General features: G+C 40.0%; 1 pseudogene; it reads right to left on the reverse strand.

Moving 5' to 3' along the window:
* Nucleotides 1-4,727: 4,727 nt before the first annotated feature.
* Nucleotides 4,728-4,825, reverse strand: LOC120105122 (small nucleolar RNA R71; annotated as a pseudogene).
* Nucleotides 4,826-11,408: the final 6,583 nt, after the last annotated feature.

Genomic DNA, 11,408 nt, shown 5'->3' on the forward strand with positions numbered 1-11,408 from the left:
AGACCTTTTCACCTGTAGCCATGCTGAAATCCATCCGAACATTGCTTGCCATTGCAGCATTTCATGATTATGAAACCTGGCAGATGGATGTGAAAACAGCTTTCCTGAATGGATATCTTGATGAAGACATCTATATGGAACAGCCTTTGGGTTTCACTTCCAGTGATGGAGATCACAAGATCTGCAAGCTGCAAAGGTCCATCTATGGACTAAAGCAAGCATCTCGGAGTTGGAACACTCGTTTCGATGACGCAATCAAAACGTTTGATTTCATCAAAAACAAAGAGGAACCGTGTGTTTACAAAAGGGTTAGTGGGAGCGCTGTCGTATTTCTCGTACTGTACGTAGATGACATCCTACTGATAGGGAATGATATTCCCATGCTAACCTCGGTCAAGGTCTGGTTGTCAAAAAGGTTCTCCATGGAAGACCTTGGGGAAGCATCCTATATTTTGGGAATAAAGGTCTATAGAGATAGATCTAAAAGGATGCTTGGCCTATCACAGAAGATATACATAGAGGAAGTGCTGAAAAGGTTCAGCATGGAAAACTCTAAAAGGGGTCTCTTACCTCTAAGGCATGGAATTAATCTCTCCAAGAAGATGTGCCCCAACACATCTGAAGAGATTCAACGCATGAGCAAGATCCCCTATGCATCAGCAATAGGGAGCCTCATGTATGCCATGCTATGTACATGACTTGATATAGTACATGCTGTGAATGTCACGAGCATATGTCAATCAGATCCAGGCAAAAAGCACTGGATAGCTGTGAAGAACAGTCTTAAGTACTTGAGAAGAACTAAGGACATGTTCTTGGTCTTTGGGAGAAGATCAGAGTTGAAGGTAGAAGGATGCACACATATTGATGATAGAAAGTCTACATCAGAATATGTGCAATGGTGGTTCAGTAAATTGGAAGAGTTCCAAACAACCGATCATTATAGATTCTACCTTAGAAGCTGAATGTTAAGCCGTATCTAAGGGTGCAGTGGAAACCTTCTGATTAAAAGTTCATTGCAGAGTTAGGTGTAATGTCATTAGATGCCATAACACTTTACTGCGATAATATTGGCACCATAGTACTAGCTATGGAGCCAAGGTCTCATCAGAAGTCCAAGCATATAGAGCGGCGCTTCCACCTCATACGCGACTATGTTGAAAAGAAATATATAAAGGTGCAGAGAGTAGACTCCGCGGATAACGTGGCAGACCCGTTCACTAAGCAGCTAAGTCAGCAAAAGTCTGAAGCCCACCTTAAGAAGATGGGGCTTAGATATATGACTGATTGGCTTTAGTGCAAGTGGGAGATTGTTAGATGTATGCCCTAGAAGCCAATCTGGCTGACACATTGTTAATTCTAGGGACATAATTTTGTACTTGACTATTTATTATTGAATAAATAAAAGGCATCTTTTCATTCATATTAATTATGTGTCTATGAATCGTCCAAGAAATTAATAAGATGATGATGCATATTCTCAAGAGTTGAGAATTTGAGCCATGTATCATTGGTGATTAATTTCTAAATGCTCCTGATCAATAGATCATCACGAGGACGGTGATCGATCCGATCAGTGCACAGATCACTTTCCTTCTGGATGGACGAGACTTGAGTCCACAGTGTAGGGACACTGAAGTGATAGTGCAGGTGCTTGTTAGAGAACAAGGGTACTGAGCGTGACCAAGACAAGAAGTTACTTGGACGTCTATCCACTCGTCAGTGACTTGCTTGATGTTGCAGTAGTATGACTGGTCCTTTGACCTGTGGTGCTTCGGCTACTCATAGTGAGGTTATTGTAGTTTGACTACACGTATACATGGTCTCTAGTCATATGGGTCCTTGTAGTGTAGATTGGCTGCAGTAAGTTCACTGTAGGAGTAGGGTATGCACTTATGATGAGAGCACAAAAGTGCAATCTACACATCACTCAAATTAGTATTATTGCTAACAAATGATTATAGAAGTGTTGTATTAATATTATATTTTTGTAGGGTGCAGGTGATCGGAAATCAAGCTAAAATGCCCATTGGGTCCAAAAAAATGCATCACTATAGGTGACCAGCCAACCGCATGGGACGACCCCAGTTGCACACTAAAAGGAGGTCAAGTTCAGCGGTCCACTTCGTCGCAGCTTCATTTTCCCTTCCCAACTATCTCGTGCGACCCAGCTTCTTCTGCATCTTAGCCCAAGCACCAGCGTGGCGATTCCACCGCGTCCCAGCGCATGTGATCAGCTCCATCTCAAGCTCATCCGCGTGCAGCCCAACATCCCGTGAGCAGTCTCCGTGTCCCAGGTTCTCCCAGTTCTCAGCAGTCCACGCATCCCAGCTCCAAACCTCCTTCCGATCCTGCATCAAGCTTCTGTTATCAGCTCCCAGCGTTCGTAAGCAGCCTCCCACGCGTCCCAAGCTTCACCGCATCCGAAGATCCCGGCATCTCCCGCTTCCAACGTCCGCATCCCAGCCTCTTCCGAGCTATCCGCGCTTCCTAGCATCCCGTGAAGCTTCCGAGTCCATCCTCCCACAAATCCAGTCCCACGCGTCCACGCTCCTTCCGGCCGTCCGCGTGCAAAATCCACCGTGATCTCAGCGTATGCGTCCTAGCTCTTCCGTCTTCCTCGCAGTCCACACATCTTAACATCAGCGATTCATCCGTGAAGCCTCCCAGCATGCCACGTCCGAATCTCCCAGCATCACAACGTCTGCAAGCATCTTCCGCGAGCCATCCACGGTTCAGATCTCCCAAGCTACCACCGAGCGTCCACGCTCCAGCTTCTCCCGTGAAGCTTCCCATTTCCGCATCCTCCGAACTAGCATCCGATTCTTCCGGGATTCGCAATCATCCGAATCCCAGTCAAGTATCCGCGTCCGAATCTCCCACGCCCAACGCCTGCGATCGTTCCGTGATCCAAATCCCATGATTCCGCGTTCGGATATTTCGCAACTGGATCAGGGATCCATCGCATGAGCTATATGAGGCTTCCGCTCGGCTGGGGGGATGTTATTCCTTCCCATTCGGTGAAACAGAGGAGTAGCCCTCTGTCAAAAGAAAAAAAAAAAAAGAAAGGGAAACAGGGCCTCCCCTGTTTCCTAAAAGAAAAAGAAAAAAATGAAAGGGGGATTAGTGTTTTCAATGAGTGGCTGATTTCTTAGGGAGGGAGATGGAGGAACCTTTGATGTATTGCTCTTTGGAGTAAACTCTAAACTTTTGCCTTCAATGAATCATATTTACTGATATGTTTTTGATCCATGCATAGTTATTTCGTAGATAGCTCTTTAATGGATTATGATTATTGATACATGGATTGCTTTAGTATTTGATTCGTCGTAGACGTAGAAAGCACGATGAATGCTTAGAAATTGAGTTCATATGTTCATGAAACATATACCATGATTAGATCTATCCTACCATTCATTTTTAATTAAAAACCATAGAGTTTATTTCTTAGATGCAATATCATCAAGGGGGATTCCAGATCCCTACCATCTTTATTTCATTGAACTTTGTTTAGTTGCATATCATCTTTGTTTTTAATTTCTGAAAATCAAAACATCATCTTAATCCACGAATTTATTGAATTAATTAATCTAAAATTATATTAAATAATCTAATATATATTTCGTTTCCTGAGGATTCGACCTCGGACTCCCGAGATTTTACTACTTGTGCGATTCTCCTATACTTGGGAGATTAGTTTCGTGAAAACAATTTTATTTTCGCATCAAGTTTTTGGCGCCGTTGCCGGGGAACGGCTGATTTATTAGTATAATTTTAGATTTAATCAGTATCTTAGTATTTAGTCTTTTTCTTTCAAAAAAAAAAAAAAATTTCTGCTGTTTTTATTTCCTGCACAGTCTGCATCAAACTCTGATCTCTGAGTAATCCACCGTCGGATTGCACGCAAATTTCGTCGTCTGCTGTAGGACACAGGTTTCTTTCATCTGAACGGTCTGATTGATATTCTGATACTTTTACGACCATTAAATTAATATAAACTTTGCTGCTGTCTGCTTTGAATTTTCTGTGTTTAATTTTTTTTGTTTAGAATCAGAATTTTATTATCATCATATCTCATTAACCCTTGTTGCTACTTGAAAATTGATAAGAACTTTAAGAAAAGATCAAGGATAATCATTAAAAAAATAAAATAAAATAAAAAACAAAAAAAACAAACAAATAAATAAACTCTGAAATTTTGTATGCTAGGTTGGAATAGGGACAACACTGGACGTCTGAGTCGACAACCTTTTGACAATTCCTTAGATCACATTATTGAAACTTTTTCGCAAAATCTCAGATCTGGTGAGATGGCTGATGATGATGTAGGAAGTCACCATGGTAATGAAGGTAGACCCCTAGTTATGACACTTCGACAATACTTACATCCCACTAGGACTAGTCAACCTTCATGCATGATTATTCCTGAAAATGTAGGACACTTTGAAATCAAACCAGGAGTAATTCAATTGCTGCCAAAGTATCATGGAATGGAATCCGAGAACCCTTATCTTCATCTTAAGGATTTTGAGGAAATTAGTATCACATTTAGAGTGCCAAATGTATCGGAAGATGTCTTTAAATTGACCTTGTTTCCTTTTTCCTTAAAGGATAAAGCCAAAACATGGCTTAACTCCTTGAGACCTAGATCGCTAGGAACATGGCAGGATATGCAAAGAGAATTCTTGAAAAAATTCTTTCCCGCACAAAGGACTAATTTTTTGAAAAGGCACATTAGTAATTTCCAGCAAAAAGACCATGAAACATTTTATGAATGCTGGGAGAGATTTAAAGATTTGCTTCTCTCTTGTCCTCATCATGGGTTTGAAACATGGAGAACCATTAGTTTCTTTTACGAAGGGTTGTCTCCACAGTTGAAACAATTTATAGAGACTATGTGCAATGGTCTATTTCTGGAAAAGCAACCCGATGAGGCATGGGACTATTTAGACTCTCTCGCAGAGACTGCACAATTATGGGATACAGGGTATAGAGTGAATAAACCTTTGCCTAAGCCTACTAACATTGGACATGGGGGCCTTTATAACCTTAGTACTCAAGATGATATTCAGGCTAAAATGGCAGCCCTTACTAGGAAGGTAGAGGAAATTGAACTTAGAAGGATTGAACCCGTCAAGACCGTAGAACATAACAGCGAGTGTTGTAGGATTTGCGAGATGCCTGGCCATCTCATCACTGATTGCCCCACAATACCTGCATTCAAGGAAGTCTTGCACGATCAGGCCAATGTTATGAATATCTATCAAAAATCTTTCAATAATCCTTTTTCGGGTACTTACAACCCTGGATGGAAGAACCATTCAAATTTCAGGTGGAGGAATGACCAACCTCAACAAGTATATAACCCAACTCCTCCACCTCCGCAACCTCATTATGCACACGCACCCCCTCAAAAACCCAGTCTCGAAGAAACTTTGCAATCTTTCATGCAAGGTCAAGCTAAAATCAATGATGACTTAAGAAATCAACTGACAACGCTGACCACTGCTTTAAGTGCTCAAGAGAAAGGTAAGCTACCAGCTCAACCACAACCTAATCCTCAAATCTATGGCGGTAGCAATGCATCATCTTCAACTTCGCATAAAGAACAAGCAAAGAGTATAATAACTTTGCGAAGTGGAAAGGTTATTGACCGACCAGTCCCAGAACAAACACAAGTCATACCTGATTCTGACCCTCTCAAGACAAAAGAAAAGGATAATGAAGAAACTAAAGCACCAACATCTACTGAAAAAATTGAATGTCCTTTTCCTGCACCATTTCCACAAAGATTAAAGCCCTTGCAAAAGCTTGAACCAAACTCTGAAATTCTTGAGCTTTTTAAGCAAGTAAAAATCAATGTACCTCTTCTTGATGCAATCAAACAAGTGCCCTCCTATGCAAAATTTTTAAAAGATTTGTGCACTGTCAAGCGTCGTTTAAATGTCAAGAAGAAGGTATTTTTGGCTGAAAATGTAAGTGCAATTTTACAGCATAACATTCTCCCTAAATATAAGGATCCAGGTTGCCCAACTATCTCGTGCATCATTGGCAATTTTAGGATTGAGCGAGCATTGTTAGATTTAGGAGCGAGTGTGAATTTGTTGCCATATACGGTATATGAGCAACTCGGTTTGAGTGAGTTGAAGCCAACAACTGTGACCTTACAATTAGCTGACAGGTCAGTGAAGGTCCCTAGAGGGATTATTGAAGATGTGTTGGTCCAAGTAGACAAGTTCTATTTTCCTGTTGATTTTATCGTACTGGACACACATCCGGCTTCCAATTCACCATCTCAGATTCCGGTCATCTTAGGACGTCCATTCCTTGCAACTTCTAATGCATTGATCAATTGTAGGAATGGTGTCATGAAGCTTTCTTTTGGAAATATGACCTTGGAACTGAACGTCTTTAGTATAGGTAAACAACCCAGTGATTATGAAGAAAGTAAAGAAGTTGAATGGGTTGAAACCATTGCGGAAGAATATTTGTTAAAAGAAACATTTACTGAATCGGCTGACAATGGTTTAATAGATTGGTGTTCTGAAGGTACTGCTAATGATGTGGTCCCACCTAGTTTAGATAATTCGGATGTTATGATGGTCAATGGGTGGAGACCGAGAATAGAGGAATTTGAACATTTGCCATCTCGAGGAACAAAGATAGTACCATCCCATGAACAAGCACCTAAGCTCGAGTTGAAACCTTTACCGAAGGAACTCAAGTATGTCTTTCTTGGATCCGATGACACTTTTCCTATAATCATCTCATCTGATCTTGATCATGCCCAAGAAAGAAAATTACTTGGTGTTTTAAAGAATCATAGAGGAGCTTTAGGGTGGTCTATTGCAGACTTGAAGGGGATTAGCCCTTTAATTTGCACGCACCGGATATATTTGGAGGACAATGCCAAAACCACAAGGCAAATGCAACGCAGGTTGAATCCTACGATGAGAGATGTGGTTAAAGCAGAAGTCCTCAAGTTGCTTGACGTGGGTATTATTTACCCAATTTTCGATAGCAAGTGGGTAAGTCCTACTCAAGTCGTGCCCAAAAAAACGGGTCTGACGGTAGTCAAAAATGAGCAGGGTGAACTAGTCCCAACTCGTGTTCCGACGAGTTGGCGCATGTGTGTTGACTACCGAAAATTGAATTTGGTCACTAGGAAAGATCACTTTCCCCTACCCTTCCTAGACCAAGTTTTAGAAAGAGTTGCAGGACACAATTTCTATTGTTTTCTCGATGGCTATTCCGGATACTACCAAATCGAGATTTCACCAGAAGATCAAGAGAAGACTACCTTCACTTGTCCTTTTGGCACATTTGCTTTCCGTCGGATGCCATTCGGGTTGTGTAATGCACCTGCAACATTCCAAAGATGCATGCTCAGTATTTTTGAAGACATGAATGAGAAATTTTTAGAAGTGTTTATGGATGATTTCTCTGTTTTTGGCGATTCTTTTGATGATTGTTTATTACATTTACAAGCTGTCTTAGTTCGGTGTATAGAAAAGAATTTGATACTGAATTGGGAGAAATGCCACTTCATGGTGCCAAAGGGAATTGTCCTAGGACATATTGTTTCATCGAAGGGCATGGAAGTTGATAGAGCTAAGATTGACTTAATCGCCAAACTACCTGCACCCAAGACGGTTAGAGATGTTAGATCATTTTTGGGTCACGCGGGATTTTATAGGAGGTTCATCAAGGACTTTAGTGTCATAGCTCGACCATTATGTAATCTCTTATCCCTTGATACACCGTTCGATTGGACCGAAACCTGTCAAGATGCATTTGAAAAGCTGAAGTCTATGCTTAGCACTGCACCCATCGTGCGACCACCTGATTGGTCATTACCTTTTGAGATCATGTGTGATGCTAGTGACTATGCGATAGGAGCTGTTCTAGGACAACACAAGGATAATAAGCCATATGTCATCTACTATGCAAGCAAAACCTTAAATGATGCTCAAATGAATTACACCACCACCGAGAAGGAATTGCTTGCAGTAGTATTTGCATTAGACAAATTTCGCTCTTATATCCTTGGTGCTCCTATTGTTATCTTTACAGATCATGCAGCGCTAAAATATTTATTGGATAAGAAAGATGCCAAACCACGCTTAATACGCTGGATACTTCTACTTCAAGAATTTGACATCACAATCAAAGATAAAAAGGGAGTAGAAAATGTGGTTGCTGACCATCTATCACGGCTAGTTGTTCATGATTTGGTGCCACAGTTGCCCATCAAGGACTCGTTCCCTAAAGAGCAATTGTTTGCACTTTCTACTATGCCATGGTATGCTGATATTGTAAACTTTTTTGTCACGAGCCGGATGCCGGAGCATTGGGGATTGAATGATAAGAATAATTTCTTGCGTGAAGTAAGGAGTTATTATTATGATGCCCCCTATTTGTTCAAGTATTGCAATGATCAAATCTTTAGAAGATGCATACCGGATCATGAGATACAAAGTGTACTCTCTTTTTGTCATGCCAGTGCTTGCGGAGGACACTTTGCATCTAAGAAGACGGCAGCTAAGGTGTTACAATGTGGTTTTTATTGGCCTACACTATTTAAAGATGCCCACGAGTTCTGTAGGACATGTGACCCATGTCAACGTGTTGGAAGTATAACTCGTAGGCAAATGATGCCTCTTCAGCCCATTACTGCTATTAAAATTTTTGACATGTGGGGCATCGATTTTATGGGCCCATTTCCATCGTCTTTTGGATATGGGTATATTTTAGTTGGTGTTGAGTATGTGTCAAAATGGGTAGAAGCTGTTGCCTGTAGAACTAATGATCACAAACCTGTTTTGAAATTTCTTAAAGAAAATATTTTTTCACGGTTTGGGATGCCCAAGGTTATAATTAGTGATGGGGGAAAACATTTCTATAATAAGCCTTTTGAGATCCTATTACGAAAGTACGGTATCACTCATAGAATTGCAACTCCTTATCACCCGCAGACTAGTGGCCAAGTAGAGTTAGCCAATCGGGAGATTAAACGAATTTTAGAGAAAACGGTGAATCCATCACGCAAAGACTGGTCTTTAAAACTTTCTGACGCATTGTGGGCTTACCGTACTGCTTATAAAACTATTCTTGGTATGTCCCCGTATCGGCTAGTCTATGGAAAAGCATGTCATCTACCTGTTGAAATAGAGCATAAATCGTATTGGGCCATTAGAAAATTAAACTTTGAACTGTCAGATGCTGGTTTAGCTAGAAAAATACAACTAAGTGAGTTGAATGAAATTCGTCGGGATGCGTATGACAATGCTAGACTTTGTAAAGAACGAATAAAAATTAGGCATGATAAATCAATTCTAAGAAAATCTTTTGAACCTGCACAAAAAGTTCTTTTGTATGACTCTCGCTTACATCTGTTTCTTGGAAAGTTACGATCAAGATGGACAGGTCCTTTCATTGTAAAAACTGTTTTTCCACACGGGGCGGTTGAAATTGAGAATCCACAGGATGGCACAATTTTTAAGGTAAATGGACAAAGATTAAAACCTTTTCTGGAGAATTTTGCAGATGAAGAGGACTCCTTTTCCTTGGAGGAGCCTTCTTATGACTGAGCATGACGGCCAAGGTATGTGTATATTAGTTAGAATTCAATTTTTTTCTTTTATTACTAGTTTTCTTCTTATTTTGTAGGTCTTCTTTTCTGGAAATCAACAGCTCAAGGTATTCTTCTTCTCTCTATTATTTTCTCTATTGTCTCTCATATATAGTTTTCTTGCATTTTTTTTACATTGAGGACAATGCAATGTTTAAGTTGGGGGGAGGAAAATATTTTTTTTTAAAAAAAAAAAAACTTGTTTTTGCATTTGATTTATTCTATTACTTTCTTTTCTGAGCAAATGCACATGTATTTTCATATTGAGTGTGTACAACTATTAAGGCAAGGAACACATGCATACTATGACTGATCAGAGACCTATTATTAGATCCCCACACGTGTACTTAATAACAATAGGAAGGCCTCAGGAGTTCATATTTGTTAACTGCATTTTTGTTAGCCTTATCCATAAAAGAAGTATGAGTGTCCTTGTTCGTACCATAAGGTTCATGATTTGGTTTTCATATAAAAATAGAGGTTGAATATCCCGACTAGATTACTTAGGTGCCTTATGATCCGACCTTGGTTGACCTATAGTCACGATGCAGTCACATATATAATAAAAATATTTATATGGTTTAGTCTACCATCTCTTTTCTTGCATAATTATTATTCAAAATATATATATATATAATAATAATAAATAAATACTTATGATGACAAGTCTGGCCTCGTGGCGTAGTCTGGTTCGAGTAATTAAGTCCGAGGGGTGTTTCACCTAATGTCTTGAGCCAACTGGATCGAGGGTCATTGGCTCAAAGCTCGCTACATGGACCTTACTAGAGCCTAATGGGGTTGGATAGCTGTAGTTGTCATGTGTATTGGAAAAAAAAAATGAAATAAAAATAAGCATGAATGAGTTGGTTAGGCTGAACCTAGTGACATGTGGTAATGGCTGGTTTGACTCCATTGTATTGGACCTCTGTGTACCCGGGTTGTTTAGTTGGGATTGATAGCTCTTTCTTTACATACGAACCATTCTTGACAAATTTAGACAACATGTGATATTCTGAAAATTTGATGGATCAGGTTCTAACAAATTGTAGAAAATACTTGTGAACTTGAGTAGTGCACCTAAAACTCAGGTGGTGCCCTGTTGTGGTGGAGGTATTAGTACTCTGAGAAAGTCATACTATTTTATGCACACTGCACTTTTATATTTTCCTTGCTTTGACAGTTGCCATGCTTGTAAATATATATCAATTCATTACATGTGTATTAGCTTAGGATTTATTTCATATTTTTATTAGAATCTCATGTCATATAATTCATGATGTTTGTGGGTAACATCCCTGAAAACCCTCACGAGACAACACTCGTCCACTAGGGTAATCTGGGGGTTTAACGGCTTGTTGCACGTGCTAAGTGCAATCGTGATTCTTACGAAAGTGAGTGCTTATCTTAATTTTATGCAATTAGTTCAAATAAAACATCAAAGGATCAACCAACACCTTTTGCACTCTCATTTTATTATCTGCTCGTTAATTGCTAGAGACTAGCAATAAGCTAGTTGGGGGGTGTGATGAGAGCACAAAAGTGCAATCTACACATCACTCAAATTAGTATTATTGCTAACAAATGATTATAGAAGTGCTGTATTAATATTATATTTTTGTAGGGTGCAGGTGATCGGAAATCAAGCTAAAATGCACATTGGGTCCAAAAAAATGCATCACTATAGGTGACCAGCCAACCGCATGGGACGACCCCAGTTGCACACTAAAAGGAGGTCAAGTTCAGCGGTCCACTTCGTCGCAGCTTCATTTTCCCTTCC

The sequence above is a fragment of the Phoenix dactylifera genome, chromosome 1 (assembly GCF_051530095.1).
Source record: "Phoenix dactylifera cultivar Ajwa chromosome 1, Ajwa_hap1_PhDact_Kaust_v1.1, whole genome shotgun sequence".
Classification (NCBI taxonomy): Eukaryota; Viridiplantae; Streptophyta; class Magnoliopsida; order Arecales; family Arecaceae; genus Phoenix; species Phoenix dactylifera.